General features: G+C 39.5%; 2 long non-coding RNA genes across 2 annotated transcripts; both read left to right on the top strand.

Annotated features, from left to right (window-relative positions):
- The first annotated feature begins 4,946 nt into the window (after nucleotides 1–4,946).
- On the top strand, nucleotides 4,947–6,007 carry LOC107221214. The gene is made up of 3 exons (XR_001525621.2): nucleotides 4,947–5,078; nucleotides 5,676–5,708; nucleotides 5,828–6,007. It is a non-coding gene; the product is annotated as an uncharacterized LOC107221214 (long non-coding RNA).
- A 3,303-nt stretch (nucleotides 6,008–9,310) lies between these two features.
- LOC124295314 lies at nucleotides 9,311–10,374 on the top strand. The gene is made up of 3 exons (XR_006905214.1): nucleotides 9,311–9,443; nucleotides 10,043–10,075; nucleotides 10,195–10,374. It is a non-coding gene; the product is annotated as an uncharacterized LOC124295314 (long non-coding RNA).
- The last annotated feature ends 1,527 nt before the right edge of the window (nucleotides 10,375–11,901 follow it).

Here is an 11,901-nt window from a genome sequence, read left to right as displayed (position 1 = left end):
TACTACAAGAAGGATCTTGTTCGATATTTTTTTATTTTTTATACATTCAAAAAAAGTTGTAAATGATCTCTCTGTTCCTGCATTAAATTCAATATTTTCACTATCGAGAATGATTGATATCGTATAACGCAGATCAGCGGAAAAAGTTTAAAAACTAAAACAGCATATCTACCATCGCTGCAGTGATTAATTATATAATTATCGGATCGATCCGGGTGCTTTCCGAGTCAATTAACTACCGGTTCTCTTCAAGACCCAGAAACTCGACGTCAATTTTTCGCTCCATTCTAATTCTAGCTCTTTGCAATTTTGCATTCGAATATACAGACGCGGAACGCGTGGAATCTGGCAGAGAGGCAAACGGCTGCCACTTTACAACGCGCGTTACAATTTACAGGTTTGAATTAATTAACATTCTTCAAGAGTTGAACAACCTTTTCCACGAACTTGTATACACCCTCACCCCTTCCCTAACAATGTTTATTAACAGTCTACTGGACGCGGAGTAATTCGAGCTAGAAACACGGTAATTTTTCGATCTCAGGCGAAATTAATTAATCGTAGTAAAACAGGCATCGTTACAATAACATTTCAAATATATACACATTAAAATCGCAAGAGAAAGTGATACGAATAATTATTCGGTACGATTACCATTATTTGTAGGTTTCAATCAAGACCCCAAAAATCAACTTATCGTAACACCAGCATGAAATTGTCGCAATAGTTATAATTAAAAATTGGACAAAAATATTAATAACTCGTGCTAGATTTTCTGGCTACAGCTGAAAAACTGATTCTCAATTTTTAACCCGGAACAGTATTTTTCTCCACTAACAAGACGAAATGGAAATGACGAAAAGCAGAAACTTCACACTCGATATTCCGTAACTCCTTCGAAATTGAACACTGTATAGTCAACGATGATTCGCCGATTTACCGGAGCGCTATCAGAAAGCAGGTGAGAACCTTTCACCCCATGGAGATTGTCACTCTTTGATGTATTAACAAACGCAGGAGTGTGCAGTACATGTATAAACGCGCGAAATAATGGCTATGGGAACAGACACAGCTGTGGGCACAATTCCTTCTGTTCCACCTTTTCTTCAAACACCTTCCTCTCATCTCCTCTCCTCTCCTCTCCTCTCTCCCGCTGGTGCCGAGCTGCGAAAGATACTATTGTATTAGCACGGTACAAAAGAACGTTATCGGAAACCAATATCGAGAAGTAATATTTTTCGAAAGTGGGCTTTTCCCCTGTACTGTACAGGTCATATCACCGCTTACGGTACTTCTCATTTGTGCTTTCGTTTCATCTCGCTTCGGTAGTATCTGTATTTTGTACACTATTTCAGCCACTTGCCGATAAAGCCAATTTATTCGTCCGAAAATCAAAACTTTCAATATCAGAGTTACCGAAAAATTTATTATCAAAAAAAAAAAAAAAGAAAAGAAAATGAACCGTTCAACTTGTAACTAATCGAACAATTTGCTTGTTCGACAATAAGAAAAAAAGAATCAAGTAAAATTGAAAGTAAACTATCGATTATAGGGATTTATATTTGACTAACTGAAAAAATATCTTTGTTTCAATTTTAAACATATTTAGAAGAATCTTTTTTCCATATAATGTACCGCATCAGAATTCTTTTACGGTTTTTGTTTACAATTTCGTGACGATGGTGAAACTTTTTTTTTAAAATTCTAGTATTAATACATCCGAGTATCAAATTTTTTAAATTCTTCGTCATCGAAATTGTATTGTTTGAAAAAGTTGCCGGTTGATTTTGTTTCGACGAACGAATCACAGTCAGGGAGTTCGATTTATTGAAAACGAAAATAATAAAAAAGAAAGAAAAAAAAAGGCTCCGCCCTTACAAAATCAAATTTCGTTCAACCCTAGACACTTTTTTCGTGCAGTTTGACTGCCGCGTTACGAGATCCGACTAAAATGGGCTCGTTCATTCGCCGTCAGCGCGTCCATCAGCGTCCGCATATCGCGGTGAATAATCGCGTTAAATAAGGGAGTTTCACCCTGGCGAGGTGCGTGTCAGTCGACGTCGCGACGCGACGCGTCGCAGCGGGAGGCGTCGGGAAAGAATGCGCGAGGGGTTTGAAAAAAATAGGGGTTGAAAAAGAACGATTAGAAACTGCCTTTCAACGGCGAGTGAAAACCCGGGATGGGGAAAACACGAGTTTTACATCTGAGTGACGAATCGTGGACGCGGCATTAACACGGTAAACAAGTACGAGCGAGGCTTTTCGTGGTCAGATAAGCGGCTGCCCCACTTTAAATATGGCCGCCTATCGGGCCTGTTCACCCTATCCTTCGATCTGATTCTACAGCTGCGCTGCGAACCTCGGCACAACTGGCTATCCTCTCGTTCTGTAATTAATTGCGGGGGATGAAAATGGGGCGGGAAAGTATCGCGCGGAAGCTCGACAACGGGCTTAGTTCGTACGTACACGCATCACGTTTTATTAAAATAATTATGGTCACATGCAGAGAGGGTAACGAGGGGTGAAATATTAGAAATTTCTTCACGGATAACGCGTGCGCGTACCTGCATGTTCGTTTACAAGTTAATTTCGCAGCGATATCGCCGCGAGTCGCGTGTCACCGTGTAATATTGTATACTACTCAGATTATACGTATATTCACATGTGCATTCGCGATACTCGACGTGCTGAATACGTGGGCCGAATGCTGATACTGAGATTTAATTTCGGAGAAAGAATATCGACGCTTTGGGGCTGTACTGAAATTCGATGATTTGAAAAGTTTCGAAAACGCTGAAATCAGAATTTTCTGCTGGCCAAACTTGAAGTGATTGAATCAAACTTTGACGAAACATCCAAGTTTCGAAGCGTCCGAAACCCGACGTTCAATGTTCCAAAAGGAAAAAATTCCGAACGGACAGAATACGGACAAGGCGTAGCTCTGAAAATTAATTTTCAATTTTCGGAAGATTTTACTCTATCGAAAGTTTATTTTTCGGCATTTTGCTCTATCGTAACTTGAATTTTCGGAACTTTAAAACGTTGGCTTTCCGATCATTCGAAACTTTGTTGTTTCGTAAAAGTTTGATTTCTTTATTTCCGCTTTCACTTCCGCCTTCGGAATTTTTCAAATTCGAAACTTCAACCCCGCCCCATCGCTTCACGTTATATCACGTTGATCCTCGTGAAAGATTAGGAAATTGGTGAGATTCGTGGATTTCAAAATTCTCCGAACTGTACAATTGCACACATCGAGACGATTACATGCATAACGAATATAACATTATTCAGAGATCCAATCAGTTTTTCAATTCACAGACACAGACAAACATTTGTCGGAACTTTTGGTCACTTGTGGACAGAAAAAAAAAACAAACAAAATAACAACAACTGGAATAACGGAGAAACTTTGGTTTTTCTTTTTTTTAAAACTGATCAATCAGGATTTCAAATATTTGTTTGAAAAATTTCGACGCTCTCAAACTTATCGATGTATGAATTCTTGCAGTATTTTTAAAAATTCATCCGCAGTTCGATGAACTTTCGATTTTTGGAAAGCTCGTGTACGTTGACCACTTTTTTATGACTGATAATTGCACACAAATCTGTAATACACGTAACTGGCATTCCATTTTTCGATAGCGATCTTACAGTCAATTTAAATAATCGCGGAACGATCTTTTGCTACATTCGGAATAAAATTTGTGCAGAAATCTTGACTGATATACTTTTCATCTCGGTTACGTAAGAGGTATAAATTTCATGGGACTTTGATTACAGTCTCTTTACGGAGGCACTGATTTTCTCTCTCTCTCTCTCTCTCTCTCTCTGTATTCGGTCTTTCGAGCCGAGGGATGAGTAGCGTGGTGGGTTTTATAAGGGTAGCTGAACCGTGGCGGCTCATCTCTTCGTAAAGCGGAGGCTAAAAGAGATCCGAGAGTCAGTTGGATAGTGGAAATGTTAAATATGATAAGAATTGCTAATGCTTCTGCAGGAATCGCTGAAGAGAAAAAGAAAGAGGAGAGAAAATTGAGAACAAAAAACCAGAGAAAGAAGGACGAAAAGTTCTTTTTTTACCATCCAAGTTTCTCCGATAATCTTGAATTTTCGGTCTCGAACAGACCAGAACCGTTTTATTGCGTGTTTTGCACGAGTTGCATGCGACACAAGCGATTCGTTGTTATGTTCGCGATCGCGGTTCTGGTTCAGAAAAATGAAAAAAGGATCCGCTTCTGTAGCGCTGAAATAATTGAAATCAGGACTCGCTTCGACGAGCTGTTTTAAGTGGGATCGAAATCAGATTGGATCTCGTTACTCCCGGCTTTTAACGAATGCCTATTTCGTTTTATTTAATTGATCCTTACGCCGTGATGGGCGACGGAATCGCTTGGCAGAGAACCTCCTTAATTGTGGAGATCCTTAATTGCTGATAAACCATTAGAATTTTCAGACTGAACGAAACGGAGACAATGACAGCTAGCGTTTCTTGAAAAAAATGTATCACATTCATTTAACGCGGTGCTTTTACGACGGGTATAATAAAATTGCGTAACCGATATGAAATTGTGTTACAATTATTCCTTATTCACGATCATAACTGTCTGTCTGCAACCGTGTTACGTAATATCATTTCTGTGTAACGATAAAAAATTTCAACCCACTGTATCCAGGGAAAAATGATAAGTAAACGGTGTTACGCAACCTTTGACAACAAAGAAATTATAAATAGATTTCAATAACGACTCGGATTCGAAGAAACGAGAGTAAGTCCAGCTATTATATGTGAAATAATAATCCCAGTCCACGTGTGCGGAAAAATGATCCATGAATAATTACAACAGATGCGTAAACTTCGAAATTTACCCGCCTTCCTGTCTGAATTTGCACTTGTGTTGACCAGTCTAACCGATTTGGAGGTCACCGGATTGGTATAAAAGCAGAATCTTCGACCTCATCGTCACTAGATCGTTTCTGCCGAAATACTTCTACCGTATTCAAAATGAAATTACTCGCTACCGCAGTTTTCGCCGTATTGGCCTTCTTCCAACTCTACGCTGTCATCGAGGCTTCTGATTCGAGTGAGTAAATAACTGCACTGAGAAAAATTTCATTTGTTACAGTAACTAGAAAAAATTAGGAAAACAGGTATCGTTAAAAAGAACTGTTTGAATATTGTTGGAATTACGAAAAACGAGGCACGCCTAACCATTTTGCGCTATCGTCGATCCTTTTTTGGTTATTGCAACGCAAAATCAGTTACTGAGGGTTTACTCTATTTTTTTAGTTCAACAAGGCTTTGACGTCAATTTATCGTTGCACGAGCGTTAAATTTTCGCAACAGTTGCAAGAAAATATAGCAACAGTGATCGTAATGAGAAAGAATTGTAACGGATGCTAGACTTTTCGGTAACACCTAGAAAACTAATTTTCATTTTCTACCTAGAACTATATTTTTCGATTCTTGTAAAAATTGAAAGTAGTCGAGGACTGAGCGGTAACCCTAACTAAAAATTTCTCTCAGTGTTTGGCTGAAATCGGCACTTGCCAAATCGCTGAAAGTCGTCTGAATAATTATATCTGATATCAGTAGTATCGGAATATTAAATTCCGCACCTGTCATTTTACTGTCTGGTTATCGTGATTTTTTTAACGTTTTGCAACCGTTTTTGTTACAGGTTTGGGCGGATACGGCGATGGTTCCAGTCAGGGTAAGCAATAAGCGTAGAATACTAGCAGTCAGTTATTGACGTAAAAATTTTTAGATTTATCTATAAGCGGTTTAAATTATCGATGGCATATTCATTGTTTTGTTCGTTATTTTCTACAGCTGGACTCTCGGACGAAGGATAAATCCTTTCGGAAGCCAACTTCTGCAGGAATCCAATTGTTGTATCGATACTTTTGGAACCTTGGATTGAATACTGCTTACAACCAACCTGAACGATTCTGGCCTATAAGATAATATAATATTGTAATGACCAATAAAGCATGCTAATGTAATTTCAAATCACTCGCGCAATATTTTACCCATCACGCAACTACCGTATAGCATAATGGATCTGATAAATTCTTAGCGAGAAACGTTTCTTGTCATTATTCCGGAGCCTTTCGGTTTGGAGATAATAGTGGTAGAAGTAGCATAATAACAAATTTTCAAAGATGTGAAAATATATCTCGTAAGATTAAAAAATGTGAGAATCGACTGACAGAGAAATGAAAATGTGAAAAAGTCGAGTTAAGCAGGCCAAAATAAAGTATCGTCAGAATGAATGAGATCATAGTTACACAATAGAAGAGAAGAGAGAAAACAAATTGCCAATTTTGTGATCGTCAATCAGCTGAAAAATCATTCTAGAATTTGATAAATTTTTATTTATTTTTTTATCGGATTTTCACCACAGCTTTTTCACTTGTTGAACTCGCGAGCCACTTTGGAAAGCAGTTACTTTGATATCGCTCGAAATCATTTGAAATCGGTTGAAATTGCTCAAAATCATTTGAAATCGTATGGAATTCAAAGAACCGTGGGAGATCCCTCAAAATTACGTGAAATCGTACAATATCCCCTCTAATCGCTTGAAATCGGACGCCTATTTACTTGTTGAATGTTGTTGAATGACTTTGGAAGGCAGTCGCTAAAAAATCGCTTCAAATCACCTCAAATCATTTGAAATAATTAAAAAACATTGCAATCGCTTGTCACCCGATCTATGACTGAACACCCCCTGTCTTGAAATATTATAGAAAGAGGGAGCGCTCTCAAACTTATCGATGTATGAATTCTTGCAGTATTTTTAAAAATTCATCCGCAGTTCGATGAACTTTCGATTTTTGGAAAGCTCGTGTACGTTGACCACTTTTTTCTGACTGATAATTACACACAAATCTGTAATACACGTAACTGGCATTCCATTTTTTGATAGCGATCTTACAGTCAATTGAAATGATCGCGAAACGATCTTTTGCTACATTCGGAATAATATTTGTGCAGAAATCTTGACTGATATACTTATCATCTCGGTTACGTAAGAGGTATAAATTTCATTAAATTTCATATCATTACAGTCTCTTTACGGAGGCACTGATTTTCTCTCTCTCTCTCTCTTTCTCTTTCCTCTGTTTTGAGCTGTCAACTTGAGTGGTTGTGCTTGCCTCAGGTGCAGGATTTTCCTATATTTTTTCGGACTTTACGATTCGGTTTTATTTTGTGTAGTGGTATCCCCTGAGTTTCGGTGTACCTCTCACTGTTCTGACTGTAATCTATTCCCTGTAACTGTGCTTTCAGTGTTTTATTTAATCGTTTAAAGTGAAATTTTATAACTGCCACTTTGAGTGACTTAATTCAGCTGTTAGCCGCTAGAGTGTGATGGCGTGAGCTGGTTTTATGTGTGTCTATTGGCATATTACGTACAAGCACACATAGGTCAATCCTAGTACTGTTGATGATAGTGTTTACATTGTTTTTACCTCAGCTGCTCTGATAATCTCCAGATTGCCTAAACATCTATTTACACTCACCTTACTATGACGCAACGTTGTGGTCTCTGCAGCGGCTTCGTGTCGGAATCAGACATTGGCTGTCAGGGTGTCTGTGCGAGGTTATTTCACCCAAGTTGTGTAAATAACACTTGGGACTGTCTTCTAAACCCGTACCTGGAGCATTTCAGTACATGTGTACTGCTTGCAGTCCTTCTTCTCCAGGTCAGGCTATGCGAGATTCGGGTACCGCAGCTACCGCCGGTACTTCCGGGGTGCGTAAAGGACTGGGTGAAGGTCGTGTTTTTGGAGGTCGGCCTGTCTCAATCACCTCACTGGCCAGTGAACTCCGTACTATTTCAGGGGCGATGGAAACTGTCCTCAAAAAACTAGACAATTTCGAGGACATCAAAAAGAGGCTGGACTGCTGTGAGCAAAAGCTCGACAGTGTTGCATCAGTAACGCAGCAGCTGGTGTCTAAGGTTGACGAGCTGACGCGGTCTAATGCCGCTCTAGCTGCCCGCTGTCAAACCCTCGAAGATCGCTCTGATGTGGTTGAGAACAGGCTGTCAGACCTGGCTGCATCGGTAGGATCGCTTCAAGAGTCAGGCCCCTCCACCAATGCACTGAGAAGGTCTTGTCCGCTCACCTCTTCAAGGCTGGACCAACTGGAGAAGCAAAGTAAAGACTTCGAGGTTTTTGTGACGGGTCTTCCGGAGATTTCTGGCACTACTGTGCTAGGGATGGTCTCACGTCTTGCTGGTGCCCTGGGTGTTTCCTGTTCAGCTGGGGATATAGCTCGCGCACATCTAATTCCTTCTAAGGGCGACAAACCGCGTCCACTCATAATTCGTTTCACTTCCTGTGTGATGAGGGATATGTGGCTGGATAATTGGCGAGCTAAAAGTGGGCTACTAGCCAAGGATGTCGATGACTCTCTTCCTGCGGCTCGTGTCTTTGTTAACGAACCCCTGACATCCTCAGAACGACCGCTCCTGAACTCCGCACATAGATATCCCCGTCAACACGGCTTCAAATATGTTTGGGCCAGGAGGGGTACAATACATATTAAGAAGACCACCGGAGAGGTACCATTACGCATACGCACTCCTGCTGACCTGCCTACTGCTCAGCCCTCTGCGTCTCTGTGACGTGTGCAACGGACATCGACGTCGACGTCACCTGCTACACTAGCTGCTCGACCCAACGCACATCTTCGAGACTCGGACTGTTTGACGATCTGTCATGCGAATGTGCAATCGCTTGTTCCGCGTTTCGATGAATTTCTCAGTTATTTTTCAGACAATTTTTACCATGTCATAGCAGTCTCTGAATCGTTCCTTCATGATCTTATTCCCGATGAACTTATTGGGATTCAAGATAACATCCTTTTTCGGAACGACAGATTAGGCAAGGGCGTATATATAATAAAATTGCGTAACCGATATGAAATTGTGTTACAATTATTCCTTATTCACGATCATAACTGTCTGTCTGCAACCGTGTTACGTAATATCATTTCTGTGTAATGATAAAAAATTTCAACCCACTGTATCCAGGGAAAAATGATAAGTAAACGGTGTTACGCAACCTTTGCCAACAAAGAAATTATAAATAGATTTCAATAACGACTCGGATTCGAAGAAACGAGAGTAAGTCCAGCTGTTATATGTGAAATAATGATCCCAGTCCACGTGTGCGGAAAAATGATCCATGAATAATTATAACAGATGCGTAAACTTCGAAATTTACCCGCCTTCCTGTCTGAATTTGCACTTGTGTTGACCAATCTAACCGATATGGAGGTCACCGGATTGGTATAAAAGCAGAATCTTCGACCTCATCGTCACTAGATCGTTTCTGCCGAAATACTTCTACCGTATTCAAAATGAAATTACTCGCTACCGCAGTTTTCGCCGTATTGGCCTTCTTCCAACTCTACGCTGCCATCGAGGCTTCTGATTCGAGTGAGTAAATAACTGCACTGAGAAAATTTTCATTTGTTACAGTAACTAGAAAAATTTAGTAGAACAGGTATCGTTAAAAAAAAATGTTTGAAAATATCGTTGGAATTACGAAAAACGAGGCACGCCTAACCATTTTGCGCTATCGTCGATCCTTTTTCGGTTATTGCAACGCAAAATCAGTTACTGAGGGTTTCCTCTATTTTTTTAGTTCAACAAGGCTTTAACGTCAATTTATCGTTGCACGAGCGTTAAATTTTCGCAACAGTTGCAAGAAAATATAGCAACAGTGATCGTAATGAGAAAGAATTGTAACGGATACTAGACTTTTCGGTAACACCTAGAAAACTAATTTTCATTTTCTACCTAGAACTATATTTTTCGATTGTGGTAAAAATTGAAAGTAGTCGAGGACTGAGCGGTAACCCTAACTAAAAATTTCTCTCAGTGTTTGGCTGAAATCGGCACTTGCCAAATCGCTGAAAGTCGTCTGAATAATTATATCTGATATCAGTAGTATCGGAATATTAAATTCCGCACCTGTCATTTTACCGTCTGGTTATCGTGATTTTTTTAACGTTTCGCAACCGCTTTTGTTACAGGTTTGGGTGGATACGGCGATGGTTCCAGTCAGGGTAAGCAATAAGCGTAGAATACTAGCAGTCAGTTATTGACGTAAAAATTTTTAGATTTATCTATAAGCGGTTTAAATTATCGATGGCATATTCATTGTTTTGTTCGTTATTTTCTACAGCTGGACTCTCGGACGAAGGATAAATCCTTTCGGAAGCCAACTTCTGCAGGAATCCAATTGTTGTATCGATACTTTTGGAACCTTGGATTGAATACTGCTTACAACCAACCTGAACGATTCTGGCCTATAAGATAATATAATATTGTAATGACCAATAAAGCATGCTAATGTAATTTCAAATCACTCGCGCAATATTTTACCCATCACGCAACTACCGTATAGCATAATGGATCTGATAAATTCTTAGCGAGAAACGTTTCTTGTCACTATTCCGGAGCCTTTCGGTTTGGAGATAATAGTGGTAGAAGTAGCATAATAACAAATTTTCAAAGATGTGAAAATATATCTCGTAAGATTAAAAAATGTGAGAATCGACTGACAGAGAAATCAAAATGTGAAAAAGTCGAGTTAAGCAGGCCAAAATAAAGTATCGTCAGAATGAATGAGATCATAGTTACACAATAGAAGAGAAGAGAGAAAACAAATTGCCAATTTTGTGATCGTCAATCAGCTGAAAAATCATTCTAGAATTTGATAAATTTTTATTTATTTTTTTATCGGATTTTCACCACAGCTTTTTCACTTGTTAAACTCGCGAGCCACTTTGGAAAACAGCTGCTTTAAAATCGCTCGAGATTGCTTGAAATCACGATAAATTGCGTGTAATCGCTTAAAATCGCGTGAAATTTCACGAGTATTCGCTTTTTGAAATCGCAAACCAATTTAGAAAGCAGTTACTTTGATATCGCTCGAAATCATTTGAAATCGGTTGAAATTGCTCAAAATCATTTGAAATCGTATGGAATTCAAAGAACCGTGGGAGATCCCTTAAAATTACGTGAAATCGTACAAGACGCTTATTTACTTGTCGAATGTTGTTGAATGACTTTGGAAGGCAGTCGCTAAAAAATCGCTTCAAATCACCTCAAATCATTTGAAATAATTAAAAATCATAGCAATCGCTTGTCACCCGATCTATGAGTGACCACCCCCTGTCTTGAAATATTACAAAAAGAGGGAGTGTTGGTAAGAAGAAGAAGAAATACCACGATTTCACTCCTCCACAAGTTTGGCAACAGTCTTTGCTTTGCTGCGTCGAATTCGTGCTTCGACGTGATCGGCAATAATGAGAATTGATGGATGAGTTCCCGGCGGCGGTTATTTCCTCCTCTCCTAGTTTTTTTCCGCAACTCATTTACATCGCGTCTCCTCGTCAGCTCGTGCGGCTCGTCGACGTCTCTTTGGATCTTTTGACAGTTCACCCCCGGATGCAAATTTCAAGCGGTTCGTTCAGCTGCTACTTTTAAAAAATGCAGACGCACGAAATTCGATTAACAGCATACGCTCTAGCAAAGTGATGCTCGTCAATATTCACCTCGGTGATGGATTATTTTATTGAAGCGAACGGCACGCCTGCACGATCATCCCTTGAATCGGGTGATCCTCACTTCAAATTTAACCCTCCGATCAAACGGAAGGGAAGAAAAATGGTGTATCCAAATTTTTTTTTCTTCTATTTTTCATTCAAGCCGCGGTTCAAAATAGTTTTGAAGCATTTTTTTTTTTTTTTATTTTGCTCTGATTCTTCAAAAATCTGCCTTCAATGCTCGGCTTGAGTGATTGACTCGTATATTATAAAATACAACAATTTCGAGTCATCGGACTCCACAGAATCCGAATTTCTAATCGTTATAACGAAGCTCAGAG

Source organism: Neodiprion lecontei, chromosome 7, assembly GCF_021901455.1.
Source record: "Neodiprion lecontei isolate iyNeoLeco1 chromosome 7, iyNeoLeco1.1, whole genome shotgun sequence".
NCBI classification, from domain to species: domain Eukaryota; kingdom Metazoa; phylum Arthropoda; class Insecta; order Hymenoptera; family Diprionidae; genus Neodiprion; species Neodiprion lecontei.
Note: the sequence above shows the minus strand (reverse complement) of the source record. Positions and strands in the feature narration are given on the sequence as shown.